The sequence below is a fragment of the Phalacrocorax aristotelis genome, chromosome 8, assembly GCF_949628215.1.
Source record: "Phalacrocorax aristotelis chromosome 8, bGulAri2.1, whole genome shotgun sequence".
Lineage (NCBI taxonomy): Eukaryota > Metazoa > Chordata > Aves > Suliformes > Phalacrocoracidae > Phalacrocorax > Phalacrocorax aristotelis.
Window position 1 is genome coordinate 18,823,488 of NC_134283.1, and position 21,832 is coordinate 18,845,319.

General features: G+C 35.3%; 1 protein-coding gene across 6 annotated transcripts in view; it reads left to right on the forward strand.

Annotated features, from left to right (window-relative positions):
• FTO (FTO alpha-ketoglutarate dependent dioxygenase) overlaps positions 1-21,832 on the forward strand; it is a 250,253-nt gene that overhangs the window by 136,835 nt on the left and 91,586 nt on the right. The window contains exon 9 of one of the 6 annotated variants that reach the window (XR_012662053.1): positions 7,076-7,198. The exons of the other annotated variants lie outside the window; for them this stretch is intronic. The gene's annotated coding sequence lies outside the window, so the exon portion shown is untranslated. The remainder of the gene's footprint in view (positions 1-7,075; positions 7,199-21,832) is intronic. 6 annotated transcript variants of the gene reach the window in all.

The following is a 21,832-nucleotide window of genomic DNA, read 5'->3' on the forward strand; positions in this document are numbered from 1 at the left end:
ATAATGACCCTAGGAACTATAATTTAGCATAATTTTTCTTGCAGGGTTGGAAGGAAGATCATTTCTTAAAACACCTAAACACTCTCTCCCTTCCACCATAGAGATACTTTCTTTACTTCTTCTGCTAAAAGCAAGTGATAATGCCACTAGAGCCTGCCACTGCAATTTGTTGAGCTAAATCAATGGATGCAATTTCCGAACTCAGGACATTTGGATGATGATATAATTGGTTAATCATAGCTGGTTAAAGAGCTTTTTCTTTTTCTGTGAAAAGGGTTTTTAAAAAAAGTTCAAGTTGGGTTTCTTTCCAGACAGATCAGTGGTAGAAGTATTATGTTGATTCTAAGTGATACCTGAAAGCTGTAGTATAAATTTCCTTATATAAAAGAGTATTTTTAAGCTTGCTTTTAATGGCTTCCTGCATCTGCTGAACGAAACAATACTGTGATTAATTTTTAGCCCTGGAGGTAGTTGATAACCATGAGTTATCTAATTCACATCTTTCCTGTATGACTGGTAGTGTATCTGATGCAGTTTATTTTGCTTTATAAAATTGTTCATTGCTTTTCTGTTCGCAAATACTATTCCTACCACATATAGAGAGCTTCTGCTGATTGCTAAGTGTTATCTGCCCACTGCTTTTAGAGTTTGCCCTTTACAATTAACAGCAGCCAACAGAAATACTGTTTTGTTTTTGAAATAGGGTTTTTGGTCACTTAGGGTTGGTTTTCTTGAAGCAGGTGGGTCATGACCGGTTTTAATTTTCGTGCCAGAAAAACATTGGATATGGCTGGTTTTTTTCCTTTTTATATTTTTGCAAGAGAGATTAATACTGAACTTCAGAGTGACTCAGCAGAAAGCTATGTGCCTATCTACACAATATGCGGAAGAGACCTACACGTCCAGGAAGGTCTCAAAATCCTTCACTTTGTCATTATAGTTTCTTATTTCCTCACATCTTTTAATGCCTATGCATTTGCACCCCCAGTGCAATGTTTGAGTCCTCATTGTGCCCACTGAGTCAGTGGGCTTCCAGCTGAATGATGTGGGGCTGTGAAACTGCAGTAAGTTTAGTGGAGTGTATTCAGAAATTCATACAGTTCATCATTCAAAGAAATAAACTATCAGTTTGTTTTGTCTAGTTGGTGCAAAATCTGTCTTAGGTTGTGCAGAATTTACTCTGTTTTAAGCAGACATTGTAGGCAGATCTTTAGGGCTCTTCACATAAGTAGAATATTCTACAAATTAACGTTCACAGCACCAAGGTATTCAACACCAGTGGCAACAGCCAGAGACAAATGAAGGAGAAAAATACATGTATCCTTATTTGTAAATCTAAAGAAAATATGTATCTGTATAACTAATAGTCCAAACTTTTCTAAATCTTTTCTAAATCCAATCTAATCCTAAATCCAATTCTAAATCCAATTCTAAAACCAATAAATATTTACCTAGCATTCGAGTATGAAAGTAGGCAGTTATCTGCCAGTCATACATTTACATTTATTTCCTTAATGTTATTTCTGTGTTGTGATAATATTACTACAACGTCATCCTTCTGCCTCCCCTTCCCTGTTTTGCCCCTTTACTCATATAATTATAATCTACCATTGTAATCTACAATAATAAATTCTTTGAAAACTTGTTCTTTAGTTCATATACATGCTTTTTTGCCCTCAACTTCCACAGAATTCAATATGTTTGACAAAATCCATATCTATGTATAGTGGACTCCAGTCCCGTGCTGTTCTTACCAGTGCAGCTCTCCAATAAAAATGTCTTCCACAGCTGCCAGGATGAAACTTTGCTGTAAACCAGCCATTGCATCCCACTTGGAGCACTGTTCCCACACTACACCCCAGAGCCTGACTCACCAGAGTTAATAGCAGGAGGGATGATCGATGGATAACACACAATTCTGTGCTCCAGAAGCGCCTTATTGTGAGGCAAACTTTTTCACCAGCTTGGGTCATGAATCATGCTCTATTCCATGAGAAATTTGGGGAAAAAAAAAAGCCCTGTTGTTTTGGTATTCAGAAGATTTAAGAAGGTTATGTGAGTTGAATTTTTTTACTCCGTTATGTAAAGAGCAGCACATGCGGAGATAAAAGTATGTAGCACCATGTTTTAGGGAAAAAAAAGTGGATGTTTCCAACGGTATATACTCAAGACGAGACATAAATACGGGGCGGCAAATCATTCTTCAGTTGCTTGCATGTCTATTATACTTTTGGAAGGGTAGTTAGTATATTGTGGTGTATTCACTATTTTGGTTTTGGGGTTTTTTTAACCTGCTGTTCTTCACTTCTTCTAAGGTAGTTGGAATCTATTTCATGAGTATAAAAATATGTATAGGGAAGGATTTTCTTTTACCTTTCAGGGGTCTGTTTTTAAAACCAAACCAACCAACAAAAACAAGCAAAAAAAAAAAAAAAAAAAGGCACCGTCTGTTATTTCTTACACTGCATTAAAAAATAAAGTCATGCCACAAGATCTGCAAAATAAAGCACCACTTAATACAATTATCAGGATCACAGGGGATTTATGATATTACTGTAAAAGCTACAGTGTATAGTCCCTTGTGTGACTGCCTAAGTCTTCTAGTCTTCGTGTCTCAGGAGAAAGGGCTGGAACTGTGGAGTGAAATTTTTTTGTAGATATTTATTACACTGAAAAGCTGATTTTTTTTTTTTTTGCAGTCTTTTAAATGGTCACCTACCTGCAAAGTTAGGTCACCTCTTGGGTCTTTCACTCCATCTTCCTGTAGAGAGGCTGCTGCAGCCAGGTCCATAGGTTTGAAAACACAATTCACCAAAATATCTGAAAAAGAATTTGTTAATATATTTTCTGCTTCAAATAATATTAAAAAAAAAAAAAAAGAACATCTGTAATGAGTAGAAGTAAGATTTAAGTAAAAGACGATAGGGAAGTGAAAAAAAAAAAGAAGGAAAAATGCTTCCATATCTTGTGAGAGGGACAGCAAATCAGAAGTAAAGCAAAAGTATGGTTAACTTACATAGGTAGGACTTGGGTAAGAATACAAATGCTTCTGTTTGGGAGGGGAGTTCTTTCACCTGTGAATTAATGCCGTCTTCACCCAAGAAGCCTTGAACCTAGAATAACCTTAGAATGCAATAAATGAATCTATCTGAATTTAAATCTCTCCAAGTAAATTTCTGATGATTCATACTTGCTTGTAAATATTTGCATTCAATCTTTTAGAACCATCTTCAGGACAACAATTCTATACTGTGATTGCTAATATGGTGAGGAGGCCTTTCAGTGCTTTTATTAAGGCCCAAAAGGCCTTAATCAGCAGATCCAGGAGGAGGATTGCGTGCACATACATCTAATCTAAAGATTAGTCTTGTATGGTCCCTATTATAGCAGAACAGAAAAGCTAAGTAATAAATAACATTATTTCTTCACAGACTGTGTTAGTAGCTTTATGTCACCTCAATCAATAGTAACCCTTCTTCCAGTTTTGGCTCTGGTCATGTTGCCATAGTTTTCACATGTGGAAAAGAGAATGCCAACACTGAGCAGTAAGTATATGCAAGAATTAGTAAATGCTTGTAATTCTTCCATATAAACTTTGACAACCATTCTGTGATTCTGTGGTTCTACAAAGCATCAGATGCTAAGCCATGTCTTAATAGGCAAGCTGCATCCTATTTAATAGGTTTCAGGGCTGAATATTAAAATGTAAGAATAATTAACATTCTTCTGTGCCAGAACAGGATTGTTACTTCTTATTGAGCGCAGCCTTCTGAATTCAGCTAAATTTTTCTGCCTTTGAGGTATTGATGAAAATTATCCTGTGTTTTAAAGAATTTTCCTTAATAGGCTTATATTAAAAGGTAGTAACTGTAATCTTAAAAAAGTCATGTAGTCTTAGTAAAAGTATTTGCTTTATTAGCACTTCTATTAAAGTTGAATTTGTTTCATTAAGAGAATACAACTTTTTCCATGTTGCAAATATTTTCTGTGTAACCATGGGGCTTGGATAGCTCAGGTGAGTATTTTCCCTCACGGAGACTTTGATCTTCGTAGATCTGCAAGCTAAAACAGATCTCAGGGTAACTTTGTTCTGTGGGTATCCACAAGCACATGTAATTCTGATAACTTTAAAATTCTGTTGCTTTAAGTCTGCAGCTCTCGTATTTCATCTCTGTAAATAAAGCTCCTCCTGCAAGCCAGCCAGGAAAACATATGATACCATTTGCGATTGCAGAATGCGGCATGCTGTTCTTCTGTAATTATAATGGCCTGAGCAGTGAGGGGTTGGTTAGCCTTCCTTAACAATCATTAATCTATCGAGTCTTAGTTACAGTGGCCCATCTTGGAGAACAGCAGTCCTTGGCGTGAGGCACCTTGGGCTGTGAGTTTGTTTTGAGCAAGGGATAGCCGTGTTTGTTACATGCTCCTGCTCACTGGTCCCTCAGGAGTCTGGGAAGAGGTTTTTTCCTTGTCTTGATTGCTGCTTGCCCTCCCCCTCACTCTCTAGCTTGTCCCTTTATTTCTCCTTGTTGTGAAAGTTTCTTTCTGTGTGACTGGGAGTCTGTTTAGCAGACCATATTGCAAGTGAAGGTGCATCGTTTGTTGCCTGATTTTGGCAACGCTGGGCAGTCAGCTGGGATGTAATTAAGACTCTGAGAACAGGCTGTCTTCTCCACAGGAAGGGCATGTTAGATGTTGCTGGGATTTGGGGCTGTCAGTTTGGCCAAGGCTGGAAACTGAGAGCTAGGGACAGTGATCTTTTCTTTCATTTATAATCCCTTTATGTACAGTGTATGCACTTGGCAAAGTTTACATATAACCTAGTGGCTGGAGCTTACAAGCCAGTGCCGCTAAATTAGCATACGTTACATGTATATTTTAGTAATATTTTAAAGCAAGTGCAAATTTCCAAAGTGAATTATGCATGTATGACAGAAATAGGGTTGTGTTGCATTGGGTGTCAAATCCCACAACTTTTTGTCAAGACCATGGATTTTACATTAAAAAGGCAGAGAGACTAAACGAGGTAAAACAGTTTTAATTTTTAACAGTTTGGTCCAGCCCAAGGAGCTGCTCTCTGACAGTTATAACTGACATTTGAATAATTGGATTAATTCAGAGAGGGGTAAATCCTGTATTGATGGCTGTGCTTGTTCTATATATTTTTTAACTTAGGCATGGAGCTGAATGGTTTAATTATTTAAAGGGCACTTCATGCAATATAAAATACTGCTGTTTTGAAACTTTGGTCTAAATTGAACGGGGGAAAACATTTGCATTATTTCATTCTTTACATTTAAAGGCTTAAGTAAAAAAAAATATGAAACTTATTGTTCTGTGCTTTTTAAACCAATGTAAAGAAAACTGGGAGAGATGGAAATTATCATTTGTGACCCAAAACACCAGCAATGGAGATGAGCATGATTTAGTCAATCTTTTTTACAGAAGAGTAAACCCTCAGTAATAATAATGTTATTCTGCAATTGCAGAATATTCAATTAATGCTATTGCGAGGAGTATTTCTGCCACTTTTCTTAAAACAACATTAAACTCTTCTTTTATTCAAACTTTTTTTTTCATGAGAAATTTATTATTATCAAAAGTAAATGGTTTTACTGTGCTGAAAACCAAGGGTAGGAAGGCTAACTGTTGTCAGAGGCAGTTTAGAACACTGGTTTGGTTCCGGCTGTTTAGCCAGCAGGACATTAATAGTATTAACACTCAAGGAGAAAGTGTTGATTCACAGCTTAGGATATTAACACCCTGCATGTGAGGTATGAAACATGCCTGTGAAATGCCACATGTGTCTATGGATGCATGTATGATTTTAGACAAGAAGTGCTTTTTTAAAGGATTTTGAAGTCTGCTTTTGGTTTATTACTTTATAGAAATGTTTTTCTGTTGCAAAACAAGCAAATAACATCTTTCCTAAGCATACCTACCTGCCATACTGCATTTACATATTAGATCGTCATAAATTCTGCTAACATAATTTTGTTTCCAAAAAGGTTTCTTTCAGCAGATTTATGTATAAAGAACAAAGTGAAAGTTGAAAGTGTGTGAATGAATTCTATATTTGTCTGGTTAGATGATAGGGAAATGTATTCTTTAAGTTAATTTTATACATTGTAATCCTAAGGAGTTTCTGTACATTCCTGAAATGTTTTCTCGTTTGCTTTGCAAACAAGGCAGTCCAGCTTTCCTGTATCCAGACTAGTATTCCTTTGAGAATTCTCAAAGCCTTTTAAAATTATGGGGATTTTGGTGTTGGTTTTGTTTTGTTTTGGGTTGTGTTTTTTTTTTCTGGGGCAGCCTAAGGAAGTCCCAGGAGTGAAGTTGCCATCTGTCCTCTATATTAAAAGAATCTTCTATATTATATACCTCATGTTCTTGTCCCAGAGACAAATGTAGATAATTAAAAGGACAGCATTTATCCTTTATTCTGAATAAAAATTCTTTCTTATAAAACAGTTACAAAACTTATGAACAATTTTTAGGTTCTTTAAGCTCATGTTTTCTAGCACCCTTTTTTTTTCGTTCCAGAGTTTTGGTAAGTATTGGCAAGTAAATTAAATAGTTTATTAATCTAAGCCTGTGCATTTATGATTTAAGGAAGGCTTCAGCAAGGCTGAATACTGTAGTGTGTTGGATAAATGTAAATATATTTTATTGTTATAGCTATTAGGGAATTATTGTTGTAGATAAGTCTCTCTTGTGATAAAGAGGAGGGTAGGCAATGGGTTGAGAATGAGAGATTTATTTGAGCCAGGCACCTATTTTAGGATTATTTCCTCCATAAAAATCGCAAGTTAGAGACTCCACATTCATCCTTCAGGAAAGCAACCTACTCCATTGTATGAACTTCCTTCTACAACACACGTGCCCAGAACAATTCTGCATCTTTGCACTTCAGCTGTAGCTCATTAGTGTCCGTAGGTGCTCCCAGTGGTCCCTCCATTCAGTGAATATCATACTGCACGCATATTCTAAATACCAAATACCTATATTCTGAATATCATATTTATGCAAGTCAAGATTAATAATTTGTAAGTAGTGTCCTTGTTTGTTGTTTTAGTACTGTCTCCATTCGTGGTTTTAATACAATAATGAAAGAAGAATGTGTCTATCAATAGAAGAGTGGAAAAAAGCGCTGAGATGTTGCTGTAATAATCTATGGTCCTTCTCTCCTTCTCCCATGGTAAGCAGCACCATGCCAGGTCAGACCAAAGACCTTTCTAGCTTAGTGTCACATAATGCTGGACGACAAGAGCAGATTGCAAAAGAAAAAAAAAAACAAAACCCAAAACGAGAATAAGGGATAAATGATTCTCCCTCAGGTTATTGATCTACCTCCAGTAATTTGTGGCTAACAGAATTTCTGATGCAAAGGTGATGATATCTTTGCATTTGATGGTCCTGCATAGATACTTCTTTTCAGTGAATTTATGCAATTGATTTTTATTTAAGTAGACTCAATATTCTTTTCTGAGCAGTTGTACTATGTACTAAAGGTTATGACCACACCCCACCCCAAACCAAAACACCCAAACCAAAAATTCCAGCAAACCAAGAATCCAATCTGCTTTTGCTTGTTTGTTTATTTATTAGCAAATAGTGAAAATAGTTCCCTAGGTAAATTTGGGTTGGTTTTTTTTTGTTTGTTTATTCATGTTTTCATTGAGTTCCATTGCATCTCCCCTTTGTGATCACTTTTCTAGACTGAACAGTCTTACTCTATTTAATCAGTCTTCATACACAGTCCTTTCCATATCTCTCTTCTTTATGCCTGTCTTAATTGTAGGGTATCTTCTTCGAGGACGAGAACCAAAACTGTTTAGTTCTTCATGCTTTGACATCTAATCAGATACAAACATCACCATACTCATATAAATGATTTGGTTTTTTCCCTTGTTTGAATGGGTTTTTACTTCCAATTTGTATTTTTTGTGAAGTGAAATGTAGAAATTGACATAAACATGATTAATAATTCTTATTTTCATCACACAGTAGATGTCTAGCATCTACTATTCAAATATAAAATTGCATCTTCATTTAATTGTGTGTATCCTTAAACAGACAAAGTCAGACTGGCATTTATTTACCTGCCTTAAGTAAAAGAACAAAGACATTTATGATCTCTTCATTAGGCAGAATACTGGTGTTGAGATATCAGTGTACATGTAAGACACTTCACAAGTATATGTTCTAAACTGAAGTTATATTCTGTCTGGAGTATCCTGGATACAGAAAACTTATGCAGAAGTTAAATTCAGGAGCTGTGCCAGCAAGACTCCTCCTTATAAATAGGCCACTGAAGAGGTATATAGATCTTTCTATTAATATTTAGTTCAGAAGGCTTGTTTGCATACAGTGACTATCATTTCATTTTAGTGCCAGACTATCAGTAATCAGTAGTTTCATAATGACTTTCAAAAACTTATCTCCTGTGTATCAGTTCTATTTGTCACAAGTAAAGCCTTTTGTTAAGATAGCAACTATTAAATTTAGCAACTAAAGATTTCCTTTCTGTAAAATGTCTTTTCAGTATATCTTTAAAAAAAAAAATTAGTGATTTGTAAGGCATGGAAATGTATTAACATTCATTGGTATTTTCTTATTTGCTCTGATTGCTATATGTAGTTGGTTACTAAATTTTCAGTTAATTTATATTTTATATGACTTCAAAATATTTTGCACGGTCCTAAATGGCATAATAATAGTCAAATGTATGCTGTATATAGATCCAGCTATTCAAAAAGGAAGTGATTGATGACAGTATGTTTAAAGTCCAATAGCCATGTGCCACCTGACAGAGAATGCAACATATCACATGTGCCAGCCTGCACCTTCTTTATGTAGGTAGGGCAAGAAATAAGAAAACTAATGTACTCAAATTACAGGAGAAGCAGCATACACTGTGCAGCATAATTCAAACTGGATATTGGACAGGACATAGGGTTTTTGAAGAGTTCCACAGGATTTTTAAAGACCTTGGAATATGATTTTTTTGTTAGGCCAAATATTTGGCCATTTGGGGAACTGTAAGTGAAGGTAGTCTGGTATGCATCGTTGAATAGAAATGCCTTAAAATGACTCTGCATGATTGTTATGACTTTTCAACCTGAATACTCTTCTTGGAAATTTTGAATTTCACAGTTGATTGTTTGAATCATTCCTTCTCTGGGTTAAGGGGAGAGAAAGAATCTAGGTACCTAGTTCTATGAATGTGGATACGTTTCATTCCAGTTAGGGATCGTCAATTATATGTGTGTGCCCTCTGGTGGTACAGCACAGCTATAAGTCTAGGGATACGGATGACTTAATTGTAGGTACCCTGTCACTACCCAGGTCAAGTTTAAGTCTTCATAAAAGGCCTGATGGAACACTATAGGAGAAAAGGCAAGCATCTGTATGCCGAGTTACTTCAGGGTTATTTCTAGATCCACCTCCACCACCTGTTCCTCAAGTTAATAACAACCAAATTAATCTTAGGAGGTCTTTTAGACACCCAGGTTTGAGATTGCTTTTGAATATCCTACAATGGTTTTACAGTTTACATCTTGACTCCCAGGATGCAAAATTTATTAGTAATGGTCTTCCATTTTTCTTTGCCTGAATTTGGTCTCATCTATACCCACCTTCTCCCCCTATACTGCTAGGGAGAGGAGTCAAGTCTTAAAAGAGGAACTAATAAAAGGTGAACTGATTCTTAGAAGATCTCAGGTTGAAGAGGACTTCACGATCAAGTCTTAGTTTTTGTGTGGATTTACCTGCAACTAAAAATTTTGAGATTGCTTCCCTCCTAGATATGAAAATTGGAGGAGGGAAATAAGGCAGCTGTGCACAGAAAGTAAAAAGAGCCTATTTGTAAAGTTTAAAAGCCATTGGGGGAAAAAAAAAAGAATGTTTATATGAAAATATATATATATATAGCAGTTCATTTGTGGATAAAGACAACAAGCTGAAAAACTATCATTCAATAGAAAGATGTGTCTGACAGATAGGGTGTGTGTTTTAGAAAATATTGCTAACAATTGCATAAAATCACAATGAATTGAAATACGGGACACAACTATAGGATACAGCATAACACCTGTGATAATTGATTCATTTCCATTGATGATTGCTGCCTAGAAATTTTGGGTGCGGTGATTTGCCACTGACATTATGCATACAAGAGGCATGTACTAGGTAGCGATATGAGGATTATTTCAAATATTCTTCAGCTTCTTAAATGTTGCTTGTTCAACTTCTGATATAAAGTTGTTAGGTAGTGTATGTAAGGTAACAATCCCTAATGATGAATGACCTTCCAGAGCATATACAGAATTGTTAGTCTCTTTCTTCTTAAAATCATGCTTTGCGGATTTTCTTTTATATAGTATGCATCTATCTGATGCTATAATCTGTCTGATTATAGAAAACTTAATAAAGAAAAACCCTGTTCCCCAATAGCTACTAATGCCCTAGCTTTTGTTAGCTTAACATTTTTCTTTCATTAATATTGATTAAACTGTAGAGGGTTTCATTGCTGTTAATAGGGGGCACATTTTAAATTTTAGATCATTAACATTTAAATAGATTTTAATTGTTAAATGTAACAAATTTATGCAGGTAAAGATTCAATTTCTTCAATTAATTTAAATTTACATGTTCAGAGATCTTTCACTAAGGCTATTCTCATAAAACTTTAAGGGTCCCAGAAGGATCTCTGTATACTTTTATTCTTTTCATTTAATCCTTGCTACTCTCTCCATACTATGTCTTTGAAATTGCTAGGCTTCTTTCCATGTGCTAGTTAATAAAATAACATTTCTTTTAGCCTTTTAGGCAGAGATTTGTTTCAACAGATTTATTTATAAAGAACCAAGTGAAATTTAAGTGTGTGACTGAATCCTAAGTGTTTTACAAGTTTGGGAATTGATCATCTTCTCCACTATGCCCACATGGGAAAACTAAGTATCTGCTTGTTTGATATAACATGCAAATCAGTCAAAGAAACAATTCCTGGGAGTACTTTTCCATCCCCACAGGTTCCAGAAGCCCAAATGTAAATAGGTGAAGTTATTTTGGTATTTTATCTCATCCTCTAGAGGAAAATTCAGAAAGTTTGTATTCTTATGTATTCCTTGATCTGAGTCTGGCACTTCTCTGGAAGCATATTATCTTGAATGTGGTCACTTTATATCTACATAGTATATGAATATATAGGATAAGTTTCTAACAGCTCAGAAAAATGTTACATGCTTTATTAAACTAGTAAGTCAGTATTGACTTGCATGGTGTCAAGATAAAACACAGTATAGAGCAAGGACAAGGAAGGCAGAGGTGAGGAACATCTCTGACTCTTATGAACAAGAGGAGGAATACAACTTGCAATTTTAAATTTCACAAAGAAGGGAGACAAATTTCTTAATTTCCTTTGAAACAGCCTGATTGACTCGTAATTGCATATGTTTGCTCTGAAATAAATTACTAGCAAAGATTTAATGTAACACATTTTATGGTACTATATGTTTGTTGTGTGCCATGAAGTAATTTTCTGAATTCCTTAACCCAACATGCAAAAAACAGGGACTCAAGGGATTGTAGAAGATAGATGAGCCATTTACAGTTTTTAAGTTGATAAGAAAGTCACAGGGAGGTGTCAGGGACATGATGCGAGTTTGACAGTGGGGTTAAATCAATAGACAGCAATGGGTTTAGTATGTTGGAAATGAAAAATTAATAAACTCCCTGTGAAGGAACTGGTTATTTGAAGAGATGAGTGGACCAAGAATGGCTCATGGGAGGAGAGGGACCTGCTAGAAGACATGTGGAAGGGAATATCAAATCAATCTTAAATGCTTAGAAACAAACAGATTTCAAGGATTGTGGGCACAGCAAGATTAAGGGCAATAAACATGTAAAGGAGAATGGCAATGGGAAAGGCTCTAAAATTTGTTCAAGGAAAGTATCAAAACGTTTAGTGGAAGTGATTTCTGTGAACAAAATGTAGACCAAGCTGAGGTGATCAGAAAGGAAGCTGAGAGGAACTTGAAACAATTGCAGTAAACTGATATTCAATGTATATAGAGGAATAAAAACTGAAGTAAAGATTGAAGAGGAAGTTGAGTTCTAAAATACCGGGCTTTTTTTCTCATTATAACAACACCAGTGTTTTGGGAGGGCTTTGCCAATAAGGAGTGGAAAGATGAGTAAGAGAAAAGAGAAGGAGAGATGGGGGGGGGAAGGGCTTAAATATTAAAAGGAAAGTTAGTAGTTAGTTGATACAAAATTCAATCAAAAGGACACACTGCCAGAGTCTACTGACCATTAAGGAACAAAAGTGTATCCGTATCTTGAGTATAACTTGACTTGTTCTTGTGTTATGAAAGGCAGCTTGTGTCAGGAGGTGGAGTATTTTTCTTGGTGGTGATTTATCCTGTCAGACAGTATTGATTTGAATTGTGTAGAAGTTATTACAGAAAAAAATGGCAGCTCCACTATGCTGGTGCTTACTGATTCATGGTTAACAGATTTCTATGCAGAACTGTTGGCTTCAGTGTTGGCAGCGTTCAGAAGTGTAATTACTTTTTGTAAAGGAGGGAAACTCACTTGAAACTGTGATGACTTTGTAACTGGAAAAAAAATTCTTCACTGGGTCAGTTTCTTGAGTTTCTGATAATCATAGTCTTCTATATGTTCCCCTCAAAAAAAAAAAAAAAAAATTAGAGCTATATGTTAATAGAGGAAATAGAGATAAGTTGGAAAGTGATGTGAAATATCTCAAAACATAAAAACAACAATCCAAAACAAAGGATATTTCCCCTACAGAGACAAGAATATTAAAAAGTTTTTATTCAGCATTTCTGTGAAGGAATTGCATTTCCCTGCTTTTGATTCTACATCTGTCCATCATCAAATGTACACATGATTCTGAGTCTAAGACAAGAGAAGACAATCTGATTTCCAAGAAGGAAAGTCTTTCATATTAGAGCATAATGTTAGTCTTTGCCTTCTGCTAATGTGAAAATAAAAATATTACTGCTGAGGGATTGATATCTATACATAAAGTATCTCTGAAGGAAATAAATATTTTAAAATATAAGCACTAAAGTTGTATTGGCACTTCAAAATAGGGTCAGAGGCTGGTTCCTCCTTCAGAAGTGTCAGTGTTGTAATGCGTATTACTGCATACACCAAACCTTTCATGATAAAATAACTACTGTTGCTTTTTTCCAGTGGAAAAAACACACGTGAGTTCTTTTATATTTCAGAAGATCACAAGATTTCTATAAATAGTAATATAGGGCTTCAGTATTATGCAAAAATTGAAGTTTTCAGAAAGATGATTTATTCTATCCAGACTGCACAGAAGAGACCACCAGAATAACATCTGCTTGGCAATTTAATTCATGTTTCTTTTAATTAAGATAATTCTTTAAAATAAGCAAAGAAAACGCCATTCTTTTCCAAGGTACATGTACCTTTTTTCCAGCTGATCTATATCTAATACCAAAACATGTAAAAATTTATTTCAGCCTGTATGTACTTGGCCTTAGTGCACAAAAGTAGAGGTGTGCAACATGTATTTGGAATCCAGAAGTTTCTGCAATCTCAGCAGCCTGCTGTCATCAACTAAGACTGCTTGTTCTAGATAGCATGATGGATGCAGAAGGAGACCAAACCTTTGCTTCAAAACCTTCTTGCATCTAATGTTTATGATGTTATTTGATCTATCTTTTTAAGGTAGATTGCTAATAATAGGACTTTCCAGTAGTCCTATTTCCTTCCGATGTACAGTGGCAACAGAGAGTTCTCAGATCTACTTCCTGACTTTGCATATTGCCCCAAACTGGTTTGTGCCTTAACAGTAGACTATGTTTTGGTTTTGACTTTTGTTTTCAAGGTCATATGTTTGCACAGAATCAAAGTGTATATTACTCATTAAGTAATTGTCTGTAAATATTAAACCTCAGGTAGTAATGTCTGGGTGCAAAAAGCAAGAGTAGATTAGACTATTAATAGAATATAAATGAAGGAATATAGATTTTGAGGACTCTGATTGGGAATTTCACTTGGGTTCTGAGCTCAATACATACCGAGTACCTGTTATTAAATGTGGAGCAATCTGAACTTCTGTTGACCTGGCTGGGAACTGAAGTTGTTTCAAATGTGTCTCCTATCACCTTAACAATCCCCAAGTTTCTGTTGCAAATTACATATGGTTTTGAATAAGTGGGGAGGTTAAATAGCTTGTGCTCTTTACTTAACTTGTTTTCCTGCCTTCAGACTGCTGGTAGATGAAACATGTTCAGCAGTGCTATTCCTTAGATTTTGCTGTAATTCAAGATTAAAATTCCAAGACAAATAATGAGAGGACAAGAGGTGTGATTTATCAGGGAGTGGCCACTTCAAGTCAAACTGGAATCTGGTGAGACTGATGCTGCTTGAGGTGTCAACAAAACAATCTCATAGAAAAAGGCAATTCCTAGGTGGAATTTGGATGTTTGTAGGTATTCTTTTTAAGCAATAATAACTTTAGAGAGCATATGCATATGCCTGTGCAAAACAAAGTGTTTGGGTTGCGAAAACTGGTGCTTGAATTTCCTACTAAAATGTTTTAAGGGCATTTGTTAGGGTCTACCAGATTGGGGGAAACAGAGTCACAAATTCAGGTGTTCTATAACTAATTATCTATGAGAAAAATAAATAAATTTAAGATCTCATGAAATGTACGAGTAATGTGAATTTGAACATTTCAATGAGTTCCTTGGTGCTGAAGAGCTGATACCTCTACCACTTCATTGTAGACTAGAGTCACCTGTGTGAGTGTCATTGTCTTTCATTTTTTTAACAAAGCAGCAAGCAGACATCATTCTTGCCCCAATGTGTTTCTAAAGACGACAAATTTTAATTCAAATCAACCAGTAGTAAGTGGTCTACAGGTACTGAAGGCATCAGTTTAACAGTCAGGTTAAACTGAGTACATTGGTAGTATTCTGAAAAAATATTCAATAATATTCTTAACTGTTTAATACAAAAATAATTTGTTGGAAAAAATTCACATGCTTTGTCTGTTCCTACAAAGCTCTGCTTACCAGCTTGTTGAACTTCCATCAGTCATATGCAACCTAACAAGTAAACAGAAATGCAATAGGATACAAAGACAGGTCTCTAGCAAAGTGTAGATGTACACACAAAACCTACATAATAGCTGGTTCATGACACTAGATACAAGTTTCACTATCTTATCTCCACCTACAAAAGTCTGTCCAATGGGGTTGGAAAGATAAGCATGCAGAAGGCGAACTCTATAAAATACAAAGTATGAGCAAATAAGGTAATTAAAAGATAGGATTAATTGCATATAATTGCATGATTGTTTTTTCCCTAAAGTGGTACTGTAGTAGAAGTCACATCTATTTGCATGTAATGGAAATGTTACCTCTATCTTAAGTTCCTGAGACTGACCGTAAGAATACAGAATCCTGCGCTTTTACTTCCTTTTCCTGATTATCTCACATATGCTTAAATATGCCTTACCAATGCAAGTCATCCTTTTGTATTTGTGTCCAGGCTTTGAAATTTTAGCCCTTACTGTTTGAATGAAAATTAGATTTATTTTTCTTCTTTAAAGACTGGAGAGTTGATTCTAGTCTTTTCACTGTACTCACTATATTTTTATTAGTCCCCCAAATTTAGCTCTAGTGAACGTATGTTTGCATAGAGAGAAATAGAAATAAATATGGTATCTTTTCTGAAGACTGACATTCTCTGCTAAAAATTAAAAAAAAAAACAAAACACCCACAAACACCAAAAAACCCCCAAACCCAAATGCACTCTGATTGCACTGTTACGACATGATTTCTGAGTCCACCAGTTCAGACAGGCCTGCCTAAAACTGTAATCAAATTGATTGTATTGCATTGCTGTTCTAATTTCCAATTTGGGATTTTGCTACATAATCTCTAGTAGAGTATGTCTAATCTTTATGAGACCCAAGGTCTCCGTATAAACTCTCTGAATTCTCCTCCATGTGTCTCTGCTAAACTGAGATGTGTCTTCTAGCTGAGTTGTAGAGACATTAAATTACTGAGTAAATCAATACAGCACTGTTGTGTCACTGTATCTTTTTCAAAGACCAGCTCAAATTTTGTATGCTGTAGCTTTGATCCCTGTCATTTAATTCTAAGTACACTTGTTATTATAGTAACTGTTGTTTGTATGTTATTTTAGCTTTTTACTTAAGTAGCTATTTAGCAATTTAAATGAAAATGTAATTAGGTTACATCTGGTTTACATGCATGTAATACCACACAGATGTAAACTTATATTAAAACCATATTTTATTTTTGGCAAAAATACATATGAATAAAATTGTAGCAATCATGCATTACTTTTTTTTTTAATAGTGTACACAAGATGTATTCCAGTGTTTATATTGTGATGGTAACTGTCCTTTCTATTTTTATGAGAGACAGCATGGGGATCTGACTGGTGTAGGCTTTTATTTTAGTTGTACAAGGCTAAGTACACTCTTATGCTGGTGTAAATCCAAAGGAACTCTGTTACAGTTAGTTAAAATTCCTTACCAAACTCACCAGTTTCAATAACTGACTCCTTCCAGAGCCAAATTCCACTCTAAGGATCTCCACTGAAATAAAGAATCTTTGTGGGTTTACACCATTATGAATGACATTGATATTTGGCTTTCAATAGCTTTATTTTAAAGATAGATGAGCTTCTTGCTGGACTGATCTTAGAAAGTGCTGAGTGCCCTCAGCTATTGTTGACTTTGATAGGGGTTTCTTCTATACCTGGAAAGAGAGACAAGAGGTATGGATTCAATTACAGCTTTCCCTTAGTCTTTGTATAAGTACTTAAGGAAGGAACTTGATGTCTCTGTACAACTTGTAATCATAACACAGAATTTCTTCTGCCTTATTTGTCCTTTTCTGTTTTTGACTGTAGGCTCTTCATGGCTGATTACTACTCTTTGTTTATATGGTGTCTAGCACAATACCAGGATTGTGAGTAGTGTCCATTGATAGAGGTATAAGTCCAGTCCTAAATGAAATATGTAAATCTTCTAAGACTTTAGAATTTTGTTGGAATAGCTAATTTGTCTATCAGTAGGCTAAATCTATTAAGCATTAATATGTTTATTCTGTAGTGTAACACACAACTTTTTGATAATGTAACCTTGAAACCTGCAGTAATAAAGTAAGACTTCTTACTCATTTAGTTCAAAATAAGCTATGTATATTTTACTTGGAGCAAGGGTGTATTTTAGTAGACTTTTATTGTTTCAATATATATTTCTATTCAATAACTCTGCCTTTTTAGAGAATGGATGTGAAGGACATGTAAGAAAACCGTTGCATGTTTTTCTTCTTCCTTTTTTTCCTATGAACACTTAAGGCCCTGATTCTACGACTGTGTACATAATCATATGACACTATGTGGAGACAGAATCAGAATATAAATTTAAATTTGTTCCAGTTCCCTGTTATTAAATACTTTAGGGTTAAATCTTGCTGCTCTTAAGTGTGAGTTTGGCCCAAATAAGGACTTCAGGATTGTCTCTGAAGAGTATTTAAATGGGTAGTTTAATGCAAAGAAGATAGGAAGCCACAGAGAGTCATTATTATGGTATTGTTTCTCAGTGACTACAGTTTTGTTGTTGTTGTTGCTACAGTTTACATTTATTACAAGGTTTGTATTTCAGGAGTGTGGAACTTAATTGTTCTGAACAATCTGTAATGACCACTCAAAACAATTTTCTCCAAATTTATAATTTATTTGTTTTCCCTTATTTGTTTAAATTAACTAAGATTGGGACTTATCCATGAAAGATGCACAACCCAAGTTTTGGTTAAAAATTCTTACTGAGTAGTCTTGTAAATATTAACAAATCTTAATACTTTTGTAAACATGTAGAGTATTTTAAACTAAGCATGTAGAGTATTTTAAACTAATAGGATAGTAATATTAAGCACATGGAAAAAAGAAACACAAAGGTTTTCTTCTAAATAGTATCAGGCAAAGACTGAAAGCTGGAGTGCTGAACATATTTTCCTCTGCTCTTCCTTTCTGCATGGAAATATTTTTTTTCCCCCTTTGGGAAATCAGTGCCATTCTGCTTTCCTGTGGACTGAGCTGTGAAGTACTTGCCCTCAGGTTGAGATAATGATTTATAGAGATATATATGTAGATGTGTAAATATATAGAGAGATATATATGTATACATATTTAAAACCTCTTGGGTTTTAAGAATTTTTGTGTTGGCCAAAGCTGTGCGCCCAGTACTTTAAGAACTGTCTCGGTTTCCAGACTGCTGGTGCCAAGTATACCTCAGCTGCTGCTGCTGAGTATAGCTCAGCTTTCTGCACCTCTCTCAGTATTTACAGATTGTGCAGGTAAACTTTGCAGAGAACGATTCAGTGTTAACTTATGATGACTGGCTGTATGATTTACGGTGACTTTAGGTAGGAACATACTATGTACGGTGGATTCTTTCTATTTCTGTCTCCTTCTGGTCAGACGTACCTCCATTTATTGCGCGTAAAATGTAACTGCCTGTGGTTGGCAAGGAAAGCCATCTCAGAGATGTGGAGGTCAGGCTTATAACTCTTAATTACTTTGTCCTGAATCCACAGCTGCTCCAGCCCTGCTACTCAAGTGTTTCTTCCGCTCTTGGCAATGCGATGGAACATGTTGTTCGTTGTCCCTAACCTGCCCTTTTTTGCCAGTATGATGTAATGCTTGTGGTAAATAAAGTCATTGTAGTTGAGTTACGATTCAACATTAACTTTGATTATTGACACCTCTAGTTGACTAAGACAGGTCTCTGATTATTAGTATTTTAATAGTTTTAAAATAGTCTTACAAACTGAAGATACGGAATATATTTTAAATTCAAAATATTGCGTGGAGCAGAAGAACATAGCTACAAGATTAATAACAGTTATTAAAGCACTTGATGCAGCGTGTAACATCTTTCCCTTTATGTTATGGCAGCTTTCTTTGCTGGAAAGCTAAACGAGTGTCTATTATGCCTGCCAGAGTGAGGAAAGAGCATTGAAACCTGGACTCAGTATCAGATCATGTTTCACTAACAGAACAAGATTGATTTATTGTGTTACATCAGGGTTAGGTGGACCTAGTACTGCTTCACCACATGCTATTTCATTCCCTTGTCTACTAAGTATGCAAGTACAAACAGCTTTAACACAATTCTTTACCTAGAAACAAGCCTGAGGCTTCATCCAAATACTTTCAACATATGAAAATTGAGCTGCTTTGAACTTGTATGTTTTTGATAACTGCTTGGTATGCTTCCTGGAGGATCACCTGTAGGCTTTTCTTTCCAAATCCTAATCCCTTTGATTAAGTGCCAGGACAGATAGCTCTCATTGAATAACTGCAGTCTCATAATTCTTCCTTCATTCAGAGTTGAAAGGAAGCTGCTCAAGCTTCAATAGGTAAATCCTCAGATTTAGTTAAAGTAATTCAGACACTTAGAAACTGAAATTATTTTGTTCTGAAACAGGGTTCAGACGGGCTACTGAGCATTTACATACCACTTGCTGCCAGAAGCTGTAGGATGAAAAAAACAAAACAAATTTTTTAGCAAGAAGGATTAAGAGGAGGAAAACTTTGAGAACCAGACATTAAAAGACAACCTGGCATGGAAATCTAGACCCAGAAATAGGAACATAGTTACTTTGCTTGACTGCTCTTGTTTTCTTTTTCTGCAGGATCAGACTGTAGTGCTGGGCTAAACATGCCATTCCCTCCTTAGCCCTTCTTCTCATTAATAACTACCAAAATGGGGGGGTGGGAATTCTTATTCTTTTTATCTTTACAAGTATGCCTGCTGGGAACAAACCTGAGCCAGTTCAAGATTCTTCTATTTAAAAGTGTTTGTGTCAGGAGAGTATGACAGGGAATTAGAAATAAACCTGTTAGCTGCTGATATCTTGGGGTAATAGAGATATCTATTGCATATACATTTTTGTACACGTCATTTTGCATATGTGCATAATGAAGCTGTTTTCTCTGCGGAGGACTTACTGTTCACCTAGGAAATAAGCATATTTCCACATGAATGATTTGCCTTGGTTAATTCTAGTAAAACCAGAAATAGAGCAGAACAGTTAGAGAAACTACTTTCAGTTCATGTGGCATAGATTTTCGTAGCTCCTTCAGCCTGAAAATTTATCTTTAGCAGAATACAGCTTACCAAAATAGTAAATAAAACTAAGTATTGTAGTACAGTAGTACAGAACTAGCCCATTCTGTGAACAAGAGATGGTGCTCCCTTGACTACAACTACAGTTTCTAGTTACACTTGAGCAAAAACCATTGGGTGAGTGTGCACCTTGCCAGCAGTAGATTTTCAGTCAAGTCCTTTTGCCTCTTTGTTAGCAGGTTTTTCCAAAATACTCACGTACACTTATTCTTGTAGAAAATCTTTTCTTAATCCTCCCTTTCTCCCTTATTTGTTGTTGCCGTGGTAGGTAATAGTGTTATTTCTGCCGCTCTTTGGCAGGTAAATCATGCTAGCCATTTGAAGACATGGCTTTAACGTTAAAATAAACCACCTTTTGAATTAATTACAGACCTCAAAAACTACAAAAGTAAACTAAAAATTAGGAAATATCTAAAAGAAAGCCAGCCCCCACAAATCTGGGGTAGTTCTGCTCTTCAGATCACTTTCCATTGTGACAATGAAGTTTAACTTGATTTTTTTTTTTTCCTTTTGAGAAGACTGGTTTTTTCAAATCATATCCTTAATATCAAGAAACTTGTAATTGAGTTGCAGCTCAGCTACATCAATACAATTAAGTTTGGAAATAAAAGGAATGGTATCCAGCTGCAACTAATACATGCAACTAAAAAATGCAACTTGCAAAAGCAAGTAGGCAAGATAGCATATAGGAGCTAGAATTTTTAAGGAGACAAGTGCTAATTTCTTTGATCTAGAAAATATTTACATACGTTAAATGATCAGGAGTTCAGTCTTTTCTGGCAGATCTTGCTGCAAACAGCATAGCAACACTTATTGTCTTGAATCAACACTTAGTATTACATATGGACGAAATAATCTCTGTCTAATATAATGAGGTTTTCGAAGTTCTTAGCTCTAACTTATTATTTGATTTCCTAACTAATTTGACAAATGAATCCGGTACGTCTTCAGATTATTATTAGGGCAATGCCAACTTGAGGGTTTTGGTTAATATAATAACAAAAGTAGTTTGGTTAAAAAAACTTTGAAGCAGAAAGCCTGAAGGCCTCTTGTTATTACCTCATTAACAAGAAATGCCATTAACTTATTATTATTCTGTAACGGTTCTCCTTCTTATCACTCTTGCATTCTGATCAGCAAGGATGTTTAATGAAATGGCAATAAATTTTAAGAAATTGCATGTACCCAAGCAAGACTATGAACTAAAATGAAAGCAGAAAGATTTAACATTTGAACACACACTTCTGAAATGGAGAAAGATTCTGCATGTTCTTACCACAAAGCTTTGGAATGAAAGCAAAAGTTTATGACACATTTTATTACACCTGTAAATCTGAAAGCTTAGCTATATTTTTTAATCTTTATTTTGCCTCTATAACTATTTTTATAGTTGACTGGTCCAAGGTTTAAAATAAGTTCTGCTGGGAGTCTATGCCCCATTAGTCTTCTATAATAAAATGTGAACCTGGCTAAAATAAAACATGATGCCTTAAGAGCAATTAAGAATGGTCTTTTGTAGATAACTGTAACATGAAATATAATCACTGTTTTTATTAATGGATTTGGGAAAAGGAGCTTAATGATTTATAGCA